Genomic DNA, 466 nt, shown 5'->3' with positions numbered 1-466 from the left:
TGCAGTGGAGGCTGCTGGTGGCCCGTCAGACCCCGTCTTGGGCAGGCCACTCACCCCCCAGCTGCCAGCTGCTCGCAGCTGCCCCCTCCCCAGAGCTGCCCCCTCGGATGAAAGCCTCCCCACCAGAGATGTGGGGACTGCTGTGGGGCGTGGGGGAGGCGGCCCACGGCCCCAGGGGCTGACTGAGGAGGTGGAAGGCCCCGCCCTGCCCAGGAGGGATAATGCTGGTCCTGGTCACACTCCTGGGACCTCCCCCGGAACCCGGGCTCTGCCCAGCGCCCCGCCCCGTAGTGTGCCAGCTGCGTTCCTGCTTCTGCTCACTTCCCGCCCCAGGTTCCTCCTGACAGCATCCCGTCCGTGACTCGTGGACCCAGGTCCTCGCCTCGGCGCTGCCTCTGGGGGCCTGGCCTGAGACACCATCTGCCCGAGCCCGGCCGGGTGCCCACCTGTAGCACCAGCAGCATCT

This window comes from Myotis brandtii, unplaced genomic scaffold (genome assembly GCF_000412655.1).
Source record: "Myotis brandtii unplaced genomic scaffold, ASM41265v1 scaffold138, whole genome shotgun sequence".
Lineage (NCBI taxonomy): Eukaryota > Metazoa > Chordata > Mammalia > Chiroptera > Vespertilionidae > Myotis > Myotis brandtii.
The sequence above is the reverse complement of the archived record's forward strand: the minus strand, read 5'-3'. Positions refer to the sequence as shown.